Consider the following 13,808-nt stretch of genomic DNA (forward strand, 5'->3'; position numbering starts at 1 on the left):
CTGCCTGCACCCACATGGCCTTCATCCTCCAACCCCACCAGGGCTCAAGTCACACCCCTCAGTCACCTCCCCATCCTGCCCATGATACCTGTGTCCTGGGAAAATCTAGGTGGCTGAGCCCCAGAAGGGTCATCTTGAAAGACATTCCCCAGGGCAAGTGGGCGGGAGAGGGGAGTGGCCAGCTGCCTGGGCTGGACTTGGTGTCTACAGGGCTGGGAGGGGTACTGAAGTTGGGGGGCAATAGAGGAGGAAGTGGGTGAGATCCTCTGGGAGGGGCAAGTGGGGAGGTGGGCTCTGGGAAACCGGGGTCCCATGGGGTCATGTCTTAGGATGACGCAGGAGAAGATACGGCTCTTAACAACAGGCCCGCTTTCACCCCAGCAGGGCTGGGCCAGTGCCCAGAGGCCTCCCCCAAGAGGACAGCCCTGGAGGGCAGGGACTCTGCTGCCTCGTCTGTCCCCATGCTTCTTGCCCTGTGGCAGAGCCTGGCCTGGAGCAGGTACCCAGTAAATATTTGTTGGAGAAGTGAGTTTTCCTAGCAAAGTGGGGCAGCCTTGGCTATCTAAGGCTGGGGACATTGGGATATAGGAGTGTGTCTCTGATTTGGGGTTTTCATTTTCTGTTTTGTTTTGTTTTCCCCATAGTTTCCTAGAGAAATTCTGTTGGAAGATTCCATTCTGGTCTTGGCTGAGCTAGAGGCGGGAGAGCTGTCCCTACAGCACCAGGGACATGCCAGGGCCTCTGGAGATGTGGTGGCAGGGGCCAGACCCAGAGAAAAGAGGCTGAGACAGGGCTGGACAGAGAGGGGATGAGCAGAGAGAGGGCATGGTTGGGGCCATTCCTGGAGCAGCATGCAAAAAGCACTGGCTTTGGAGTCAAACCTGGTTCTACTGCTTACCAGATATTTGATCTCAGACCGCTAAACCTCTCTGAGCCTTGACTTACTCATATTTAAAATGGGCCAGGTGTGGTGGCTCATGGCTGTAATCTCAGCACTTTGGGAGGGTGAGGCAGAAGGATCACTTGAGCCTAGGAGTTGGAAACCAGCCTGGGAAACATAGTGAAATCCTGTCTCTACAAAATTAAAAAAAAATTAGCCAGGTGTGGTGGCGTGTGCCTGGGGTCCCAGCCATTTGAGAGGCTGAGGTGGGAGGATCGCTTGAGCCCAGAAGTTCAAGGCCACAGTGAGCTGTGCTTGCACCACTGCACTCCAGCCTGGCAATGGAGCAAGACCATGCATCAAAAAGAAAAAAAAGGAGGGAGAAAATAATTTAAACAAACAAACAAACAATAAATAAATAAATAAAATGAGGTAACATCAACCACTTTCAGATTGGGCAGCGTGTTGAGAGGTAGAGATGACATGTAAGGTGCTCCTATAGAGTGTGAGGGTGCAAAGTGGGCACCTGCAAATGGCAGAGCCATTACATTTAATCCTCTGGACCTTCAGGTTCTCTTCAAGGTGAGTGGGCAGAACTCTTTGTCACAGGTGTCCTCTGACTCCTTCTCGGAGGCCTGATGGAAGGAGGGTGGACCCTACCCTGTGTCCTGCCTGCTGTCACCCCTTGCTTCCACGGGCTCCAGGCCTCTCCCATGGAGAGCTTCAGCAGGACCTCTCCAGTGTGGAGCTAGTAATGGAAGATTCTCAGGCAGCTATGCCAAATGTGCCACATGTGAGCCTATACCCTTCCTGCTGCGCCCATTCCAGACATCAGTAATGGGCCCCAGAGTTCTCTCCATGATTAGAGAAAAAGTTATGTGGAGTCCCAGGTGGCAAACAATTGTTGGTGTGAAAGATGAAATCATTTGCCCCTCAAATCTGTGGAGAATCTCAGTCTTGCCCTTGGTGGGTATAGGGGAAAGGGCTGCTCACCATGATGTGAAGGGCATCATCCAGGGCGGTGAAAAGGGCCATCTCCGGAGACCTCTAGGATTCCTGTACTGCTGCTGCATTAGAGGCATCCAGGGGTCAAATGTCAGCACCCAGGAGGACCCTGATATTTGGAGAAGACTGCATCTGGAAACACGGCCAGTGAACAGAGGGAGGGGTAGGTTGGTGAGGATGGGAGCTTCTTGAGCCAGCACACCTTGACTTACACTGGAGATGGGCAGGAAGGGTGGTGAAGGGATGCAGGGGCATTGGGAGGTCCTATTCTCTCAAGAGTGTGGAAAGCAAGGCAATGATCGTTCAAGCACTGCCTGAGCCCACAAAGTTGAATGGCCTCTGGTGCTGCCTGTGAGTCTGATTTCCCAGTTGCAGGGTGGGCATAATTTCTCCCCATGCTCCAGGAGTAGAACTTGAGACCCAATTCCCTCCACCAGCACAGTGCTCCACAGCAATGAGGCCAACCCTGAAGTTCCCATCCTGACAACATGGGAAGCCCCTATCCATGTGCGTCAAAATATTTCTGTCTTGTTCCCTGTGTATCCCAGAACCAGATGTGACAATGCTCAGCAAATAGTGATAATGGAAAGGCTGGCCTGGCTTGTCAGTGGCTCCTGACACCAGTCTCTCAGGGGTGCTAAAATATCCCTGGAAAATTGGTGAGGTAGAGAAAACTATGTTTATAAGATCTCCCCCCGGAGAGGGAGGAATAGTTGAAGCCTCCAGAGACAGGCTTGAACAAGAACAGATGTTGGTTGTTTGTTAAGTGGCCCTTGTGGAGGGTGGCCGGGCTGAGTGCCCTTACATCACAGCATTGGTATTGCTGAGTAGGGTGAGCAAGTTTGGGGTTGGAAGGGAATTGCTAGGGACCTTGGAGGTGGGCAAGCACCCTCTGCCACTGCACCCATCTCAGCTGCAGTCATAGGATGGACCACTGGTCCAGGATACACAATTTAGAGCATCCTGTGTGGAACCTGCCTGGACTCTAGTCTCCTGTGTACAAAGCTCTGTGCCAGGCTCAAAGGCCACAGAGAGCCAACACCACCTTGCACCCTGGGTATGAGGTGGGGTCAAGCTACCAGTGCCAAGGGTACAGAGCACTGAGGGATGGCATGAGTGACCCTTGTGGAAAGGGAGGCTCATTGGGCACCTGAGTGGGTGGGCCTTGGTGGGGGGCAGGGAGGAGGGTCTGTGGGGGGGTGGCACCCTCTGTGTGGATGGGAAGGCCGGGAGCAGGTGGGCCCTAGCTGTCCCATAAGCTATTGAATTCACACGACAGCATCCCAGGCAGGAGATGGGGAGCAGGGGCTGCTGTCCAGATTGTGGCTTGGGTTTGGGCTTGCTCATGTTCTGAGGTGACTTCTGGCCCTAGGCTGCCCCCTCAGGGGCAGGGGACAGGGCAGCAAGGCCCCAGGCCAGCAGCGAGGCTCCAGGAGACAGCTGACTAAAATAAGCTGGGATGTCAGAGTCTCCTGTCTCCAGGAAGTGGAGAAGAGTGATGAGTGTCAGGAGCTGGCCTTGAGTGCAGAGGAGCAGGGGGACAGACGGGGAGAGGGGAGGGAGGGGGGGATCTAGGGAGGAAGAGGGGGAGGAGGGGTAAGGAGGGGTAAGGAGGGGTAAGGAGGAGGTGGGGAGGAGGGGGAGAGGAGGAAGGGAAGGAAAAGGAGGAGGAGGAGGAGGAGGAGGAAGGGGGAGGGGGAGAGGAAGGGGAGCCAGAGATGGAGGGGGAAGAGGAGGAGGGGGATGAGAAGGGGAGGAGGAAATGGGAGGAGACAGCGGTCACAGCTGAAGGCATCCAAAAAACTTGTTTTCTTCTCCCTGGACTGAAGTCTCAGGCTGTTGCCCCCTGGGTCCAGTGAGGGCAATGGTCTTCCAGGCTTGCTGCACACCCAGCACCCCCGTGTCCTGAGAATGTCTAGAAACCCAGTCAATGGAGGGCAGGAGACAGGACCTGGAGAGTTTAGGTGAAAGGAACCTGGTTTCCAAGAGCCGATTTGGAGGACAAGAACAACTGGTGCTTTGAATTTGATTTCTAGCCCTTCCATTCTGCAGATGAAGAAACCTGGCCCAGGTGGTTTAGGGATGTATCCCAGGTCCTGTGTCTGAGGATGCTTGGAGCCACCCTGGAGCCCAGGTCTCCACACGCCCAGGGCACAGCCCTCTGTGTGGGGCTTCGGCCCACATTAGTGTGGGAGCAGAGGCAGCGGGGAGGGCTGGCCTGCAGCTGTCCCACAAGCTACTGGGTTCACACGACAGCCATCTCAGCCTACCTGCCAGGCTTCCAGATACCACTGAGAAGTAAATGTGTGGGGGCCTCAAGCCCTCTGCCTTTCATGGCTAGTTGGGAGTCCCCTTCTTGTCCTGGCTGCAGAGTTTGCCAGGGTGGCTCGGACACAGCCTCTCATGTCCACACTGTGGCCTGGATGGGGCAGCAGAAGATGCATACTGCTCTCGCTCTGCCCAGGCCTCTCGCCTCCCCTGGGCACACCAGGCCTGGCCTGGGACCACCTGTGACCAGAGCACCCCCTTTCCCTCCACCTCCCTCCATTGGGGTGAAACTTGACCACCCCAGGTGGCAGTTCACGGGCTGCCCTGGAGCCTCAGTGCAGGGCTGCAGATTCACCTGTGTCCCTCTGATCACAGCTGGCTGTGAGCTCTGTGGAGATGTTCAGCCCCTGTCAATACAGGGCCCACTGCTGCAGGGACAGACCTGCATCCGGGGGCATGTAAGGAAGTCCAAAGCAGGAGGGTAGCTTGCATGAAGGGCTGCCCTGCAGGACCTCAGCACCCTGCACTCCCTCTCCTCAGTTCCTCCCCTTCTCTTTGTTTAAATCAAATCTTCTGTTGATGAAGTCTCTAGAAGGGCTCAAAGTCCTCAGGTCGGCCAGGCGCAGTGGCTCACACTTGTAATCCCAGCACTTTGGGAGGCCGAGGTGGGTGGATCACCTGAGGTCAGGAGTTGGAGATCAGCCTGACCAACATGGTGAAACCCATCTCTATTAAAAATACAAAAATTAGCCGGGCGTGGTGGCGCATGCCTGTAATCCTAGCTACTTGGGAGGCTGAGCCAGGAGAATCACTTGAACCTGGGAGGCAGAGGTTTCGGTGAGCTGAAATCGCACCACTGCACTCCAGCCTGGGTGACAGAGGGAGACTCTAGCTCAAGAAAAAAAAAACCCTCAGCTCTGCCTTACCGACTGCTCTTTCTCTCTCTCTCTCTCCCTCCCCACCCCACACACCTTCCCTCTCAACAGCCCCACTTTTCAGGGGCAGTCAGCTTGGGGACCCTGGAAGCCCCCAGCCCCTGTGTTCTCTCGTCTCCCAGCTGGATCATCCCCCACCCCTGGCCAGCCTTTCCAGGTCCGGGGTGTTATTTCAGGGAGGTGCTGGGGTCTGGGTTCTGTCCTTGAGGAAACTCCTTTGCGGTGAGCCTGAAGGCTGTTAAGAGAGCCCTCTGTCTCCCCAGTGATGCCAGCCAGGCAGAGGTCTGGGCTTAGGGCAGGATCCCGGAGGCATGTGAAAGGCCAGGGCCTCATCCTCTCAGAGCCTGGGATCCACCGACAAGCAGGCCCCCCGCAGAGGCTGTGCCGGAGCTCTTGGCTGCCCGGGCCAGGCCACTCCTCTTCCTGCCCTCCGAGCTCCCCAGGGCTGGGATGTGCCCCCTCCTGTGGACCTGGTGGATTTCCAGGAGGCCCTGTGGGTGTGAGGCCAATAGCCCAGAGGACAGAGGCAGACAGGGCAGCTGTGGACACTGCAGGCTTCAGAGCTGGGACTCCCCTAGGCTGGAGGGAGCTGGATGGAAGCCTTGGTTTTCAGGGTACCCCAGACTTGACAGTCTACCAAACAGAGCCCAGTCCCCACAGTTACCCTGCAGTGATTCCCAAATACTTGGAGTGTCCAGTGTCCAGTTAGTTACAATAGAAATAATCATCTCAAGGGCCACAGGGGTGTAGTGTGTATAGGGAGCCATGTGCAGATAACACTTTCCAGCTCTCCTTGTCTTCTCATCCACAAATGCTGTCTCCAGCTTTTTCCAGAAGGTGCTGTAGGGTGAGGTTTATAAGAATAGCCTGTCTCTAGATCTGCCCAGGAGCAGTTCTTATACATGGGAATCATCTGGGGTGGGCCAGTGCAGAGCAGCAGAGCTGTGTTCAGATCCTGGCTTAGTTGCTGTGTGACCTCAGAGAAGTTACACAGCTTCTCTGATTCTTATGTTGTCATCTGTAAAATGAGATTCCTGCTGCACCTCACTCACAGGGTCCTGCAGAGAGTTACACTGAGATGCCTGTCACAGAGGCAGTGTCCACCTGTGGGGCCTGGGTTTGCTGTCAGCCTTGGGCAGGATGGGTGACGAGGTGGGACCTGGGCGTGTAGGCGTGGCTCAGAAGGTCTGTCCTGGCCTCAGGGACTAGGAAGATCCTGGCTAGGCTCAGGTGCAGGGAAGGGTCTGGGATGAGGCAGGGGCTAATGGGGCCTGGGGCTGCCTCTGAGACCCCGTTTTTGGGCTGTAGCACCCACCAGAGCTGCCACCTCTTCTCTCTGTTATTCACCAGTAATTACCCTAAATGCTACATCTGTTGTCATGACAACATCTTATCCATCCTTAGATAAAAGCCCTGTTTGCAGGGGAGTCAGGCTGTCTCCAGCTCCCCAAGCTCCATCACTGTCCCTCACAGCCCCCGCTGGGGTTCCCTAGCTGGTCTTCCTCCCTCCCATTTGAGTCTTTTAGAGAGGTCACTCCTGTGTTTCTAAATTTCTTCTCTATCTCCCTTTGTGTCCCTGGGTCTCTCTCCACCCTCTTTTGCTCACTTTCTCCTCTCTCTTTCTTCCTGGACCGTCTCTCCATTTCCCTTGGTCCCTTCTAGCTCTCTTTCCTTCTGCCCACACCCCTGCATGCAGTGGGGTTGCAGGAAGGTGGCTGGTGGGGACAGGAGGGGCCTGTTGCCTTGGATGTGTCTGCTCTGCAGGAGCCTTAGGAAGCCCCTCAGGCTCTCCAGCCTGGGGCGAGGTGAGCCCAGGGTGAGCATGCTGCCCCAGGCCCCATGCCCACGAGCCTCCAGCCTCTGTGGTGTGTGTGGCCAGGAAGGCTTAACTTCTCCTGCAGAAGCATGGCCAAGGAAGCTGCCCTTCCCCCACCCTGCCCTGCCTTCAGCTCCAGTCTCTGGGGCTCCAGCTCTCCCACTGTCCTGAATGGGGCCTTGCACACTTGTCCAGTGCTGACTTCTGCTCAGCCCCATCCTAAGGGCACCCACACAGAGGCTGTGCAATGGCTTCAGGAGGGGTCATAATTCCATTTTACAGCCCAGGAAATTAGGGACCAGAAAGGTCAAGCAACTGGCTCAATGCCACACAGCTGGTCAGTAGAGGAGGAGGCATGTGAAATTCTACTCCAAACAATGCTCTTAACTAGGATGCTGGATGGATGACTTCTTCTTCTCCCCCTCCCCCTCCTTTTCTCCCCCTCCTCCTCCCCTTCCTCCTCTTCCTCCTCCTCCTTTTTCCTTAGTATGTGTTGGGCACTGCATTTAAGAACACTGGGAACTCATCTAGCTTCACAGCAACCCTACAAGGTTGGAGTCATAAATATCTATTTTACCAGTGAGGAAATCAGGGTACAGAGAGGTTAAGTAACTTTCTCAAGTCACACTGTAGTTAGGGCTGTGTTGGGATTTGAACCCAGGTCTTTCTGCCTCCAGAGCCTGGGCTTTTAGTCCTGAGTGCTATGCAGAGGGGATGGCAGCAGAGAGGGGACTGCATCTGCGGGATAAGGACATGAGCTTTACACACACCCAAGTCCCTCCTTCTCCTTGATTCCTGTCAAGTCCCCTGTGGTCCCAGCCAGAGGCATTTTTGGGAATCAGAGAAGGAAGCTACGTGGCACAGTGTCCTCTTTGCTGCATTCTATGTAAGGGGGAAGCAGGTTCCAGGTCACTGGGAGAGGCCCACGGATCCTATAGCAGCATGAGCCTCTGAGGTAACTGCAGCAACCCTGGAACCCAGAGGCCCCTGTCACTGGACCTCACACCCAGGGTCTTGGGAGGCAGGCGGACTCACATGTGGCTGGGATGCCTGGACTGAGATGCGGGGCTGTGGGCATCTCTCCCAGCCTGGGCCGGGCTGGAGAAGCCACAGCCCTTCCTGCCCCACCGCTCCTGTCCCTGGAGAGCAGCCTGGCCTTGGAACGCACTGTCCCGGAGCACGGCTGTCAGGATGATAGAGAGGTGGGTTATTTTTAACAGCCAGGATTCGTCGACAGAAGGCTCTTCTAGGCCAGGGTAAAGGATATCAGGGAGGTGGGGACCATAAACTCCAGGTCCTCTCACCCTCTCCCCACTCTCCCTTCTCCATCCTCCTTGCTCCTGAGAGCCCTGAGGGCTTGGTGGCAGTCCCTGAGGTTGATGGAATCTTTAGGCTGAAGATGGCTGCCACCTAGCTATCAACCCAGAGGGAGGGCCTGGCAGTGGTGGTGGCCTCAGAAGTGAGCCCTGTCCTTTGTGTGGACACTGCAGGTCTGGGGGCTAATCAGGAAACGGAAGTGCTAGCTCCTGTGGGCCTGCTCTGCCCAGCAGCTGCCAATCCTGGACCCCCTGTCCTGTGGGGCCTTTCTGCTTTCTCTGAGGGAAGTAGCTCGTTCTCCAAGTTCCCCAGGCTCTTTTCAATTTGAGCCAGGACCCATTGGATCCTGGGCGGAGTGTGGCCCTGCCAGGGCCCTAATTTCTTCAGACACCTCAGAGCTGGCTCCTGCTGGTCTTATGACACTGTTCCTTCCCCGCTCTGCTGAGGAGGGGTGGAAATGCCTTATCCACCCTCATCTGGTCCCATAATGACCCTCTCCACCCTCCTGTGCCCTACTGGGAAAGATCCTTTTAGGACTTTCAAAGGATGCACGGTCACCTTCTCCAGAGCATCTTTATGAGAACAGCCTGTTGCTGGGAGGGAGCCCTGGGCTGGAAGGAAGGCACGAGGCTTCTGTCCACTCTGCCGCCCCGCACTGTGGGGTGGTCCCTCCTCCTCTCTGGGCCTGGGTCTTGCCATCAAGCTCAAGGTGGTGGGGCAGGAAAGAGCCCCGGATCTCTTTTTGCTTGGTGTCCACACTGGGTCTGCTCCTGGGGTTCAGGCCTGACCAGCCAGGTTTGGGGGCTAGGGGATGCTTGCTGCTGCTGTGCCAGTTTTACAGGGCCCCCCCATTTCTGACTGAGACCTCTACAAACCCCTCTCTACCTGCACTCAGAAGAAGCTTTACAAATGATTATCCTGATCAGACCACGAAGAGCACAGACTTTACGGTACAGCTCGGAGACAGTTTACAGATGCATACAGCACCCTGAGCAAGGGGAAGCGTGGTTTCTTCACCCCAGCAAGTCCCCTGTGCCCCTTCTCAGTTGACACCACCCAGAAAGAGCACTGTTCTGATTTCTACCACACGGATTAATTTTTCCTGTTCTAGAACTTTCACGTAAATGTAATCGAAACAGTCTCTGCGTCTGGCTTCTTTCGCTTAGTATAACATAGAAGAGTCACCCGGGTTGTTTCAGTATTAGTTCATTCTTTTTCATTGCTGAATAATATTCCAGTGTATGGATGTATCACTGTTTATCCATTCCCTGCTGATGAACTGGTTGTTTCCAGTTTGGGGCAACTGTAAGTAAAGCCAATAGGAATGTTCATGCACATGTCTTTTGGTTTACAGAAGCATTCATTTCTTTTGGGTAAGTATCTAGAAGTGGAGTGACTAGGTCATACAATAAGCAAATAGTTAGCTTTTGTGAATACTCAATCTTCCAAAGTGAGTCTACCAATGAACACTTCCACTGCCAGTGTTTGAGAGTTCCGGTTGCTCCACACCCTCGTCAGCATTTGGTGTTATTGGTCTTCTTGCTTTTAGTCATTCTGGTGAGTGTGTAGTATCTCCTTGTGCGTATCTTTTTGGAAAAGAAGGGAGTATTTTCTTGCCCCAGTTTTCTTAGTTGCGGTCAAATACACATAACAAAATTTACCATCTTAACTGTCTTTAAGTGCACAGTTCAGTGATATTAAGTGCACTCACAATTTGGGCACTCATCGCCTCCATCCATCCCGAGGAATCTTTTCATCATGTAAAACTACATCTCTGTCCCCATTATACAATAACTCCCATTTCCCCTCCCCCAAGTCCCTGGGAGCCTACCATTCCACTCCCTGTCTCTGTGATTGTGACTACTGTAGATACCTCATGTAAGTAGAATCAAGCAGTATTTATCTTTTGATGACTGGCTTCTTTCATCTAGCATAATGTCTTTGGGTTTCATCCATGTTCTAGCCTATGTCAGAATTTCCTTACTTTTTTAATGCCTAATCATCTTCCATGGTGTACAAACCACATTTGGTTCATCCATTCATCTGTACATGGACAATTGAGTTGCTTTTACCTTTTGGCTGTTGTGAATCCTGATTCTATGAACATGGGTATACAAATATTTCTTCAAGATCTTGCTTTTTGCTGGGTGTGGTGGCTCATGCCTGTAATCCCAGCAGTTTGGTAGGCTGAGGAGGGTGGATCATTTGAGGTCAGGAGTTCAAGACCAGCCTGGCCAACTAAAAATACAAAAATTATCTAGGCATAGTGGAGGGAGCCTGTAATCCCGTCTACTTGGGAGGCTGAGGCAGGAGAATCACTTGAACCTGGGAGGCAGAGGTTGCATTGACCCGAGATCATGTCACTGCACTCTAGCCTGGGCAACAGAATGAGACATTGTCTCAAAAAAAAAAAAGGAACTGCAATGCTGTTTTTCCCAGTGGTTGCACTATTTCACATTTCCACCAACAGAACAAAAGGGTTTCAGTCTCTCCACATCCTCACCAATACTTGTTATTTTATTTTATTTTATTTTTTTATTTTTTAATAATTGCTATCCTAATGGGTTTTATTTTGCATTTTCCTGGTGACTAATGATGTTGAACATATTTTCACGTGCTTATTGGCTGTTTGGCTATCCTCCCTGATAAAGTGCCTGTTCAAGCCTTTAACCCCTTAAAAAATTGTTTTCTTTGGTCTTTTTCTTACTGGCTTATACAAATTCTTTATGCAGTCTGAATATTAGTAGTTTGTCATATATATTTTTTTAAGACAGGGTCTCACTCTGTTGCCCAGGCTGGAGTGCAGTGGTGCTATCATGGCTCACTGCAGCCTCTGCCTCCTGGGCTCAAGGGATCCTCCTGCTTCAGCCTCCCAAGTAGCTGGGACTACAGGTTTGCATCACCACTCCTGGCTAACCTTTGTATTTTTTGTAGAGATGGGGTTTCACCATGTCTCCCAGGCTGGTCTTGAGCTCTGGGCTCAAGCAATCTACCCCCCGGCACCCAGCCTCCTGAAGTAGAAAACGTATTTTTTAATTGAGGTAAAATTACCAATACATGAAATAAACTATTAAAAATGTATAATTCAGTGGCATTTAGTACGTCCACAATGTTGTACAATCATCACCTGTATCTCAATCCAGAATATTTTCATCACCCTGAAAGAAAACCTCATTCCCATTAAACCATCACTTCTTATTTCTCCCTTTTAACAGCTCCTGGCAACCATTAATCTACTTTCTGTCTCTACGGATTTACCTAGTCTGCATATTTCATACATATGAAATGGTAGGATCTGTGGCCTTTTGTGTCTGGCTTTTTTCACTTAGCATATTTTCCCCAGGTTCATCCACGTTGCAGCAGGTATCTGTACTTCATTCCTTTTGATTGTGGAATGTGGATAGACTACATTTTGTTTATCTGTTTAGCCGGTGAGGGACATTTGGCTTACAGCCAACTTAGGCTATGATGAACAGGACTGTTAAGAACATTAGCGTCCTTGTTTTCAGATCTCTTGGGTGTGTACCTAGGAATGGAAATTCTGGGTCCTATGAGAATTCTTCTTTTTTTTTTTTTTTTTTTTTTTTGAGACGAGTTTAGCTCTGTTGCCCAAGCTGGAGTGCAGTGGCGCAATCTTGGCTCACTGCAACCTCTGCTCCCTGGGTTCAAGTAATTCTCTTGTCTCAGGCTCCTGAGTAGCTGGGATTACAGGCATCTGATACCACACCCAGCTAATTTTTGAATTTTTAGTAGAGACGGGGTTTTACCATGTTGGCCAGGCTGGTCTTGAATTCCTGACCTCAGGTGATCCACTTGGCCTCCCAAAGCGCTGGGATTACAGGCGTGAGCCACTGCGCCTGGCCCCTACAATAATTCTATGTTGAGTTTTTTAGGAACTGCCAAACTGTTTTTCCAAGTGGCCACACCATTTTACACTCCTAACAGCAATATATGAGGGTTTCAATTTCTCCACATCTGTAATATCACTTTTAATTGTTTGCTTTAAAAAATTCTGATCATTCTAGTGAGTGTGAAGTAGCATCTCACTGTGATTTTAATCTGCATTGCCTTAATGAACAGTGATGTTAAATATCTTTTCATGTGCTGTTTGGCCATTCACATATTGTCTTTGGAGAAATGTCTATTCAAATCCTTTACCCAGTTTTTTAGTTGGGTTCTTTGTCTTTTTGTTATTGAGTTATAAGAGTTCTTTATATATTCTGGATGCTAGATCCTTATCAGGTGTGTAAGTATTTGATTTTCAAATCTCCCATTCTGTAGGTTGTCTTTTCACTTTCTTGATGGTATTCTTTGAGGAACAAGTTTTTAATTTTGATTAATTCTAATTTATCTATTTTTTCTTTTGTTGCTTATTTTGGTGTAATAGCTGAGAATTCATCACCAAATCCAAGGTCATGAATATTTACCCCTATGTTTTCTTCCAAGGATTTTATAGTTTAAGCGCTTACTAAATGTAAGATATTTGATCCATTCTGAGTTAATTTTTGTAGATGGTGTGAGGTTGGGGTTCATTTTCATTATTTAGCATGCAGATATCCAGTTTTCCCAGCACCATTTATCAAAAAGACTATTCTTTTTTCATTGAATGTTTAGACCACTCTTGTTGAATATCAATGGACTATAGACACATTTGGTTTATTTCTGGACTCTCAATTGTACTCCACTAGGCTATGTGTCTATATGCTAATACCACATTGTTTGGATTGTATATATTTTTTTCTTCTAAAGAAGCCAGGCATGTCTTTTTTGCACTTGCCGTTCCCTTTGCCTGGAATGTTCTTTCCTTCAGTCTCATGAGGCTCCTTTCTATCACTGAGATTTTCTGGAAATGTCTCCTTAGAGAGGCCTCCCATTGTCACTCTCCACCACATGACCTTTTAATTTTCATTTTTGATGAATTCTAATTTATCTATTTTTTCTTTTTCCCATAATTCTAATCGTGTTTGAATTCATATACCCTCTGAGAGCAGAGTCTTCTGTCCTAGTTACTGGGTGTAAGAGTCCTGCACGTAACAGGCACTTAAATATCATCGAATGAACAGTCACTGTTCCTGAGCCTGGAACACACTTCTCCACCTTCTGCATGGTACCAGCCAAAGACCCCCTCCTCCCTGCGACCTTCCCATTCTCTCTAGGTTGGCAGTGCTGTTGGCCCCTCACCTCTGTCATGGTGAAGATTGGGCAAGTTGTCCTCCTGCATTTGATTGGAAGCTCCCGAAGGGCAGGACCCCAATTCTGCATCCCCACCTCTAGCCCATATGATGTAGCTCATACAAAATGGGCCCTTGCCATGGACAGCCTCTGATCCTGACCCTGGTCTGATTATGGAGTGAAGGGTGGAGGGGTAAAAGCAAATTTGAGTGAGGGACTTAACTAAAGTATTGTGGCCACTTAATCCAAGAGAAAAAGTTAATGATTATTCCATAGCCTTTAGCCACAGCATTAGGGAATGTTATTCTCGGGCCAGAAATGTGGAAGTGGAGGATCTGGAGTGAAGACCAAAACAAAGAGTTCAGTTTTCCAGAAGCTGACTTAAAGGCTATGGCACAGTGGATGGATGAAACAC

Source organism: Cebus imitator, unplaced genomic scaffold (assembly GCF_001604975.1).
Source record: "Cebus imitator isolate Cc_AM_T3 unplaced genomic scaffold, Cebus_imitator-1.0 Scaffold31, whole genome shotgun sequence".
Classification (NCBI taxonomy): Eukaryota; Metazoa; Chordata; class Mammalia; order Primates; family Cebidae; genus Cebus; species Cebus imitator.